We start from the raw sequence: 10,733 nt of genomic DNA, 5'->3' as shown, positions 1-10,733 counted from the left end.
GTTACGAACCCACCCGTTCGCTATCTGGGTTTCATGGAAATCCTTGCTATGGTAGCAGATGGCGACGTTGAGGATCTGTTATTTTATAAGAAGGCAATGGAGGATGTTGACCGGATGAATGGGTCAAGGCCATGGATCTCGAGATGGAGTCGATGTACTTCAACTCAATATGGGATCTTGTAGATCAGCCTGATGGGGTTCGCCCTATAGGTTGTAAATGGATCTACAACCGCAAATGAGGTGTTGATGGGAAGGTACAGACCTTCAAGGCTCGACTTGTGGCAAAGGGTTATACCTAGGTAGAGGAAGTCGACTATGAGGAGACTTTCTTACCTGTTGCCATGTTAAAGTCGATCCGCATCCTTCTGTCCATTGTAGCTTATTATAATTATGAGATTTGGCAAATGGACGTCAAGACGACCTTTCTTAATGACAATCTTGAGGAGACCATTTACATGGTGCAACCTAAGGGATTCATAGTCCAAGGTCAAGAGCAAAAGAACTGAAACAAGCATCTCGATCTTTGGACATACGGTTTGATACTGCGATCAAGTGGTATGGCTTTGACCAAAACGTTGATGAACCTTATGTCTACAAGAAGATCATCAACACTTTAGTAGTCTTCTTAGTGTTGTACGTAGACGATATCCTACTCATTGGGAATGATGTAGGTCTACTGACTACAGTTAAAAACTGGCTAGCGACCTAATTCCAAATGAAATATTTGGGAGAGGCTCAGTTTGTTCTAGGTATACAGATCTTTCGGGATCGTAAAAACAAAGTGCTAGCTCTGTCTCAGGCATCGTACATTGACAAGATGTTGCTCAAGTACTCAATGCAGGACTCCAAGAGGGGCCTACTGTCGTTCAGGCATGGAGTCACATTTTCTAAGGACATGTGTCCTAAGACGCCTCAAGAGGTTGAGGAGATGAGATGGGTCCCATATGCGTCTACTGTTGGAAGTTTGATGTACGCGATCCTCTGTACTCATCCAGACATCTACTACGCTGTGGGCATAGTCAGTAGGTATTAGTCTAACCCAGGTCAGGGTCACTAGACTGCAGTGAAGAACATCCCCAAGTATCTTTTGATAACGAGGGACTACACGCTCGTGTATGGTTCTAGGGATTTGATCCTTATAGGGTACACAGATTCTGACTTTCAGACTGATAGAGACTCTCGCAAATCCACATCAGGGTCAGTATTTACTCTTAATGGAGGAGCTGTAGTGTGGCAAAGCACTAAGTAGGGGTGCATTGCCGACTTCACTATGGAGGTGGAGTACGTAGCGCCTTGCGAAACTGCTAAGAAGGTCGTTTGGCTCAGAAAGTTCTTGACAAAACTGGAAGTTGCTCCAGTTATGTTTAGACCCGTTACCCTCTACTGTGATAATAGTGTGGCAGTGGCGAACTCTAAGGAGCTGAGGAGTCATAGGTGCAACAAACACATAGAGTGGAAGTATCATATGATCCGCGAGATAGTGCATTGAAGGGACGTGATCATCACGAAGATCGCTTTAGAGCATAATGTTGCTGACCTGTTTATGAAGGCTCTTACGGCTACAGTGTTTGAGAGTCACCTACGGAGCATAGGTCTACAGGATCGCTCGCAGCTGGATTAGGGCAAGTAGGAGATTTTCTTGTATTGGGCTTTTATGCCCTAGTTTTTTGTTTTGTACTAGGTTCTTGTACACCCTACTTCGCTTTAAGACAAGTGGGAGATTGTTGGGGTTGATGCCCTAAAGTCTCGTGTTCTGTAGTTTGCAAACAGTTTGTACGAACGCTTGTGTTGTATAATATATGATATTTACTTTACATCTTGTATTTTGCTCAGTTGCATGTTTTATTTGCTTTACCATAAACTAATAAACATAAAATCCCTGGTTATCTGTATATGACTCAAGCATGTATTCGGTAACATACAAGTGGATCATGTCTTGAGTGATAACCAAAATGGTCTGTAGTATACGGATATAGGAGGGACACCTTATCCTGGTAACGCTACAGATGCGGCCCGCTTTGTGGAATGGTCACAAGCATTGTGACTTGTCACAGATGGTCTGATCCTGATCATTCGTGTTGGGGACATGCGAGTGGGGGCATCCTATACAAAGAGTTTGTATAAGACCTGACCACGAAGTGTTAACGTCTCATTATATAACAACGTTCATAACAGAGACTTCACTTCACTAGGATGACCATAGGCAACATGTCCTCAATACTAAGTGAGTTGGGAACTCCTGCCATTGAGGGCGGTCCTTTGATTTGTATAGGTGCGAGTGGTCAGGTCGCCGATTCAAACATATCATTTTGGGGATTCATCTGATTTGGGAGCTGGGAACTCAGCTACACAAGATGGAATTCATTCCTTCCCCGAGGCAGGAGTAAGTAGATAGATAACTCCCTTAAGGGCTGATTCTGGGGTTTGAACGATGTAACGCCACACATCTTCTCTTGGCCCGAGAGGTGTTCACACATAGTTGGACTATGTTGTATTGTTCATTAGAGAAATTAGTGGTACTTAAAGAGTGAGATGTAACTACGGGGGCAAAATGGTAATTTGGCCCAGCTGTACTTACGAGCATCTGTGAAGGGTCATCGTACTCACGATTGGTTATATCTAATGGACACAGAAATATATTTGTTGTAAGAAGAGTTCAGCTATTGGTCTTTAGTGGAATGCCTGACAGTTAACGGATGGTCGATCTCGTGGCTAAAGAGTTTAGTCAGCTATTCACAGACTATTGAAGCTTCGAGCCACAGGTCCACTAGGTCCCCTGGGTAGCTTGGATAAAGTCGAGAGCGAGTGTTTGGGTTAATTTGAAATGTTCAAATTGACAAGAGGAAGTTTGATTATATATGATATATTTGGGCTGGTTAATTATATATGATATAATTGACTAAATGTATGAGATACATTATTTTGGAGGAAATTAGATATAAATATGATTTGTATCAAGTAAAGGAGAAAATACTCTAGTAGATATGTGATATCAAACTATAGGGTAAAAATATACTATGATTATATTTATTATTAATTAATTAGTTAATTATATGATAATTAAGCAAAAAATCATGTTTGGACGTGGGTTAGTGGGAATGAGTCGGTTATTGTAACTAATGAAATAAAAATAATTTTTTTTCATTTTTGAATCGTTCGTCAAATCGTCCAAAAGAAAAAGAGAAAGCGCGTGTTGGTGAAAAGAAAACGATCGCTTAAAAGAAACGAGAGCTTATACGATATTCCTTCTCCGTCTAAACGATCGTCCACCTCGCACCTAAACGATCGCACACTAGTTCCTACACGATCACATAGCTTCTCTAAACAATCGTAGTGTGTGTCGAGTTTGCTAAACGATCGTATACCTTTTCCTAAACGATCATTCAGTAAAACCTACACGATCATGTAGCTTCTCCAAAACGTTAAGTATTTTGCTATGCGATAGCATATTTTTCCTTCCCACTTGTTTATCGCCTACACGATCTATGTTTTCTCCTTCCTCTACCAAATTCACAAAAGACCACGTTTTAGGTTCTCACTCCGAGAATACCCGGGGCTCTTTTCTGGTGGTGTCGTCCCCGCGGCGTTCATGTCCATGCAGTTGTTCTTGCTGCTGTAGTCGACGCTGCTGCTGGGTGTTGGTTGATCTGGTGGAGGGTTCCATTGCGTTGAGTGCCAAAGTTTGAAGAACGTCTTCAACTAGTATGACACTCTCTTCCTTGTTATTTTCTTGTTCATAGCATGCCGTTAATTAAGATTTGTTTTCATAGCTATACGCATGAATATATAATGTGTATTTCGGTCACGATAAGATCGGAGCGATCCGAAAACGCTCATGGAACTCTTCGGTAAGAGATCCTTCAAGGGGAAATACCTCCTGTAGGGACGAGGATGGGGAGTCCCCTCACCTTCCCCTCCCCCCCCCCCCCCCCCCCTCGCCCCGGCCCGATCCCATTGCCAACCCTATTCTAATTAGGTGTTACAATTTATATGTTTAGGATTATAGTTTCAAATATTTGGGAATTTTTCATGAGAACAGTCACTAATAATACATACGAAAATTAAAACAAGAAGTGAGCTCTTTGAAAATGGTCGATACGACTGATGTTTACGCAAGTGCACGTGTTAAGTGTAATATAATATAATGGTCTTGAGGGACTGGATATCGTTACCTAGAGATCAAATGCCCAAATTAAGTTTAGCTATTCTAAAATCGTGTCAATTTTATTTAAGGATTAAAATCTAGATAATGCGGTTTTTAAAATAAAAGAAAACATAAGTAAAACAATGACTAAAATGTTAACAAAATTACTTTATATCTATATTGAATAGATAAACCATATGATCATTCATGCCAAATTGTTAAGAATAATAACATACCAGATTCCATTGAGAATGTAATGATAGCTTCAAGATGATGATAGATGACTATGGTCTTCCTCAACCAAAACTCTGAATGCCCTTAGTAGAATATCTCTCTAGATGGGATTCAAGAAAGACTGAGTGTTTATTGTTTTGGTATTGGAGACCATAGTGCTAAGGTCTCTTTATATACTAGTTCAATTAGGGTTCCCATTAGGCTCTAATTAACTAGGAATGAACTTCTACCCATTAAGTCCCTACTCAATTAGGAATCTAGGGCCTTAATTAATTAGATCACATAACATGACCCAATCTAATAAAATAACCCAATGTGATAAATTATTAATCCACATACATAGCCCATACTTTAGTTAAACATATTATTCTTTAAATATGTCTAACAATCTTCTACTTGGGCTATGTCTATATACCTGATATAATTAAATTACATAAACCTTAAGTGCACATAAACAAGTTATTTCAATAATAGAATTCTCCTTTAGTTCAATCTGGTCTATCTCTTGTATTAGCACGAAATCAAGGCAGCTTTCTTCATTACCCCTGTAACTAAACCTTTCTTGATCATCAATTTCAATACATTCAATGATATAGATCAAGTATGGATGGATAGCATGGAAAATACATACAAAGTGATCTAGATCATGCATGTTTTCAATTGGTCCAAATTCTTTAATGAGATCATTCTTAAAAAACTTTATGCTAAATCGCATTCGTGATAAACAAGTTCAGATAATAAAACATAAACCATTAACATTATTCTATATAAAAAATAAACAAAATAAGGTCAAAGAACGTCCTCAATAACAAACTCCCACTAAACCATGAAATCTGAAAGTGACTAACACCCATGTGAGCAACATGCTCATGAAAAACTTTAGGCAGTAAACCTTTAGTCAATGGATCTGCCACCATAGAGTTTGTTCCTATGTGTTCTATCGAAATTTGACCATTCTGAACTCTTTCTTTAACAACCAAAAACTTCACATTTACATGCTTTGACTTCATATTGCTTCTGTTGTTGTTGGAATACATCTACCGACTTATTGTCACAAGATAATTTTAGTGGTTCTCTATGTCAACCATTATCCACAGTCCAATGACAAAATTTTGAAACCATATTCCATGATTGGACGCCTCATAACATGTTATAAACTCCATAGCCATGGTAGAAGAAACCATAAATGTTTGTTTAACACTTTTCCAGGATATAACTCCTCCAGCTAATACGAAGATATAACCTGAAGTGGATCGCAAAGTGTCTTGGATCCAATATAATCAGAATCAAAATACCCAATGATCTCCAAAACTTCTGATCTCCGATAAGCGAGCATATAATTTTTTGTTCTCTGTAAATACCTCATAACTCGTTTGGCTGCTTTCTAATGATCCATCCCCGGGTTGCTCAAATATCTGCTTAACACTCTAATTATGAACACAATATCTGGACGCGTACATACTTGAGCGTACATTAGACTTCCAACAACTGATGCATATGGAACCATTTGCATCTCCTTAGTCTCGAGTTTGGTTTTGGGGCATTGACCTAAATGAAAAATTTATCACCTTTAGCGATCAGGTATCTTCTGGTGCACAATCTTTCATGCTAAATCTACTCAAAGTCTTTTCAATGTAGTTCTTTTGTGACAATCACCTTGAGAACAATCTCGCAATATTTCAATTCCTAATACAAAAGAAGCATCACCAAGATCCTTCATCTCAATTTTTTTTTTTTTTGAGAAATCTTTTAGAGTCATGCAATAAACCTACATCATTACTTGTTATGAGTATGTCATCAACATATAACACTAGAAAGATTGATTTACTCTCACTAAACTTATGATATACACAAATTTCAATTATATTCATCTCAAAACCAAAGGAGGTTATCACTTCATGAAATTTGTGATACCATTGACGAGAGGCTTGCTTGAAACTGTAGATGGATTTCTTCAATTTGCACACCATAAACTTTGAATTACCAGATACAAAGTTTTTTGGTTGCACCATATAAATCGTATCATCAATGTTCTCATTGAAAAACACAGTTTTTACATCCATCTGGTGTAGCTCTAAATCAAAGTGAGCTACTAGTGCCATGATTACCTTAATAGATTCTTTCGATGAAATCCGAGAGAAAATCTCTTTGTAATCAATGTCTTCATTTTGAGTAAAACCCTTTGCAACAAGACGAGCCTTATATCTTTTGATATTGCCATGTGAATCCCTTTTGGTTTTAAGTAGCTATTTACAATATATGGGGTTCACTCCTGGTGGTAATTCGACAAGTTTTCAAATGTCATTGTCTTTCATGGATTTTATTTCCTCTTCCATTTATCTACTTTTGAGAGTTAGGACTTTGTAGAGCTTGTTGAAAGTTGATTGGATCATCTTCCATTACGCCCACATCATCCCAATGTTCTTGAAGAAATACAATATCATCATCTGGAATTGCACTTATTCTTTCTCTAATGGATCTCCTTAATGGCACTTCTTGATGTTTTTAAGTTTGAACTTCACCTTACACAACGGAGACTTTAATGTTGTCTTGTTCTATAACTGGTTCAATAGTGAAGTCAGAAATTGGAGTGTGAACATCATTTATAATCATATTAGGAAAAAGAAATTAATTCCTCTTCAAAGGCAACTTTCCTTATGTTATCTTTCTCCTACCCCTAAACTTAACATCCTCAAGGAATCTAGCATTTTCCGTCTCAAACAATGATCTAGAAGTGAGATCATAAAACTTGAAACCTCGAGAGCACTCAGAATACCCAACAAAATAGCAGCTAATAGTTCTTGAGTCCAATTTTCTTTCATTAGGCCTGTAAGACCTAGCCTCAGGGACAACCCCAGGTGTGAAGATGCCTAATACTAGGCTTCTTTCTTGTCTATAGCTTATAAGGGTTTTTAGCTACTACTTTACTAGGTATCCTATTAAGGATATATATTGTAGTCTTTAGTGCCTTACCCCAGAGGGATTATAGTAGAGAATAATGACTAATCATACTTTTTATCATATCCTTAAATATTCTATTGTGCCTTTCTGCTACACTATTCATGTTGGCTTTACCCAACATAGTGTATTGCAGGATGATTCCACATTCCTCTAGGTATTTGGCAAAGGGCTCTGGACGTTGTTCACCCGATCCATCATATCTACCGTAGTATTCACCACCACAATCAAATTTGACAGCCTTAATTTTCTTTCCAAGTTGAAGTTCAACTTCAACTTTGAAATACTTGAAAACATCCAAATATTGAGATTTCTCATGAATTAAATATAGGTATCCATATCTTGAATAATCATCTATGAACGTAATAAAATATTGCTGTCCATTCCAAGAAACTGTAGGAAATGGAGCACAAATATCTGTATGTATTAGTTCTAAGACGTCTGAGTATCTGTTGGCACCTAATTTTTTTATGTTTATCTGTTTTCTCTTAATATATTCCACACAAATGTCGAAGTTACTTAAATCAAGGGAATCAAGAATTCCATCTGACACAAGTCTCTGAATTATCTATTTAGAGATGTGACCTAAACGTTTGTATCATAACATAGTAGAATTCTCATCTAATTTACGCTTTATACCGCATGAATTGGATAACAGGATCTTGTTAAATGAATCGAAAGAATCAAACATATATAGATTATCAATTAAAGAATCAGTACTAATAAGTTTGGAATCTTGAAAGAGACTAACTTTATTATTTCCAAAAGAACAAGAAAAACCAAATCTGTCCAGACTGGAAATAGAAACGAAATTCCATCTAAATGGCGGTACAACAAAAGTCTCATTCAGATATAAATAACAACCAATTTTTAAATGTAATCTAAAATTCCTAATATGTTCAACTGTAACTGCTTTGCATCGCCCACATAGATGAATCTTTCAGCATCACTTGGTGTCCAACTCCATAGGCAGCCCTGCATTGATATACTTATGTAAGTAGTAGCACCAGAATCTATCCCCCAAGTATTTGTAGATACAAAAGCTAAATTAACTTCAGAACAAACCAAAGTAAGAAGTTTACCCTTCTTTAAACGCCACTTGGTGTACTTGGGACTTTTTTTTTTTTTTTTTTTTTGCAAAAAAACAAGGATTTTCAGTAGCTTATTTCTTGTTTTTATTCTACTGAGATGTCTCTTCTACAACATCCACAAATTTCCTTTTCTTCTTATCATGAGAGCCAATTTCCAAATGAGCACTCTCTATCCTTTCTCTCTTAATCCTATCTTCTTCTTGCACACATTGTGAGATAAGCTCATTAATACTCAATTTATCCTTCAGAATATTATAACTTATCTTAAACTAAGTAAATTGTGCAGGAAGAGAGATAAGTACCAAGGGCATGAGTAAATTTTCATTTATCTCGATATCAAGTGCCTTTAATTTACCTGCGAGATTAAACATTTTCATAATGTACTCCCTCATGTTTCCATTGCCCTTATACCTCATAGAAGTTAAAGAAGTCAAAAGACTAATTGTTTTCCCTTTTCATTTTTAGCAGAATATTCAATTTGAGCAAGGAACTTATTGACATTTTCACTTTAGAGTCCCAAAAAGACTCCAGAATGAAGTGCCGAATGATCATCAATCACATGCAATTTGACCGTTCCCATTTCTCTATATTAGCCGCATTTGATTGTTCCTTGGTAGAAGTAGGTTTATCGATCCTTAATACGAGGTCCAAACCCATACACCCGAGAAGTATCTCTAGGCTTTCCTTCCAAATCTTGAAGTTCGATCCATTTAACTTAGGGATTGAACTCATATTTCTAGATATTTGAGTAAGACAAACTGAAATAATAAACAACAAACATATACCAACTGAAACAATAAACAACAAACCATGAACTCACAACTAATATATAATAAAATAATTTCACATATGTAGTGGACCCCTTTAACAAGATACCTAACACGACATTGATATCCAGCCTTTGAGCAAAAAACACCAACTATAAATAGTTCTCTAATCAAAATACTAACAACAAACTTTGTAAAAAAAATAGTCTTTCTTTAGACCGACTATTTTTCACATGAGCAATTCTTATAATTGTAAATACTCATTACCACATACATATCCACAATTTGGCCAAATAAGTATGTTCCTTTGAGCCGATAATTATCCGCATAAATTTATAGATATGCACATCTTATATTTTAGAATTAAATTAATCTAGATAACAGAGGCTACTCTAGTAACGTATTATTTTGAATAATTCATTCTAAAATATAAGACACAATAATATAATAAAAATAATGGAAAAAAACACAAATAATCTTTATTGTAAATTCGCCAAAAATTTGCATATTACAATTAAAGCAACATGTAAATATTACAAAAAATAAAAAAATAAAAAAATCAACAACCAAATTCAAACTCGAGTCCATAAAATAATCAACTAAATTTAACTTAAACCGAAATAAGATCAATTAAGCTTGAATTCACATCATAATTAATCAAATTAAAATTATCCACATATGATTAATCAAATTTAAACCTAAATTTACAGTATGATTAATCAAATTTAAATGATCAATCAAACTTGAATCCACGACATAATTAATGAATTTTATTTGAAAAAAATCAAATTCACAATATTATCAATCAAATTAGAACCTAGATGCACAAAGTTATCAACTAAAACTCTAGGTTCAAAAATCACAAAGTTATCTGTTAAGAATTAAATAATATTAATTCTTCAAAGCAAGAACAACCGATCCAGTACTCTCATTCACGTCGAAACCCATGAAACCAACTGCCGACAATACCTTATTGGTCGTGCATTTTAATCATCACCAAAGATTGTTCTCAGCCCCGATTGCTTTCTTGCAATTGTTGATGTGAAGTGAGGGTTTCATCCTTTTTTTATTTTATTTTATTTTTTTAATTTTATTTAATTCTTTAATCAAATTTACCCAAAGCAAGGATTTAATCTCATGCCCAATGAAAAAAAAAAAAAAAAAAAAAAACCACACTTGTTATCAAAATTACTTTATATCTATATTGAATAGATAAACCCTACGATCATTCATACCAAATTGTCAAGAATAATAAAATACCGGATTTCATTGAAAAACTAATAATAGCTTCAAGATGATAGATAGATGACTATGGTTTTCCTCAACCAAAACTCTAAATGCCCTTATTGGGATCTTTCTCTAGATGAAATTCAAGAAAAACTTATTATTTTGGTATATTGGGAACCATAGCCTACGATCTCTTATATACTAGTTCAATTAGGTTCCCATTAAATCTTAATTAATTACGAATGAGCTTCTATCCATTAAATCCAATAATCCAATGTGATAGATTATTAATCCACATACATAACTCATATT

The sequence above is a fragment of the Benincasa hispida genome, chromosome 8, assembly GCF_027475165.1.
Source record: "Benincasa hispida cultivar pf3 chromosome 8, pf3_genome.v1.1, whole genome shotgun sequence".
Classification (NCBI taxonomy): domain Eukaryota; kingdom Viridiplantae; phylum Streptophyta; class Magnoliopsida; order Cucurbitales; family Cucurbitaceae; genus Benincasa; species Benincasa hispida.
This window is presented reverse-complemented; position numbering follows the sequence as displayed.